The sequence below is a fragment of the Trichechus manatus genome, unplaced genomic scaffold (genome assembly GCF_000243295.1).
Source record: "Trichechus manatus latirostris isolate Lorelei unplaced genomic scaffold, TriManLat1.0 scaffold00065, whole genome shotgun sequence".
Classification (NCBI taxonomy): Eukaryota; Metazoa; Chordata; class Mammalia; order Sirenia; family Trichechidae; genus Trichechus; species Trichechus manatus.
The window spans coordinates 337,780-338,562 of NW_004444001.1; positions in this window are offsets into that span (position 1 = coordinate 337,780).

The following is a 783-nucleotide window of genomic DNA, read 5'->3' on the forward strand; positions in this document are numbered from 1 at the left end:
GAAGAAAAGGTAATGGAGCTTCCTGTTAAGGAATTCAAAAGGCTTATGTATAGGGTTCTCAAAGGAATCAAGAAAACACAGACAAAACTATGGAGAACAGATAAAACTAAGGAAAGCACAGACAAAATGCTAGAAGAATTCAGGAAAACAATACAAGAACAAAATAACAAAATAAATACACAACTGGAAATGATACAGAAACAGCAAGTAGAAATCCAGAAGCTTAACAACAAAATTGCAGAAATTGACAACGCAATGGAAAGACATAGGAGTAAAATTGCAACAACGGAAGACAGGATCAGTGGAACAGAAGACCAATCCCTTGACACTAATCTGTTCAAGCAACAATAAAAAAAAAAAAATGAAGAAAGCCTAAGACTTGTTCCACCATCAAGAGAAATAACTTATGCATGATCAGAAGAGGAGTCAACAAAAAACAGAGAGAGAATTGTTGAAGATTTGCTGACACAAAACTTCCCTAATAACATGAAAGACAAGCAGATAACCATTCAAGAAGCACAACGAACACCATACAGGATAGATCTCAATAGAAGAACACCAAGACATGTCATAATCAAGCTTTCCAAAACCAAAGACAAAGAAAGAATACTGGAAGCACCTCAGTAAAAACGAAAGATCACCTACAAAGGGGCATCGGTAAGACTAACTTCTGATTACTTGGCAGAAACCAAGCAGACAAGAAGGCAATGGAATAATATATAATCCTGAAAGAAAAAAACTGTCAACCAATAATTATATATCCAGCACAATTATCTTTCAAAT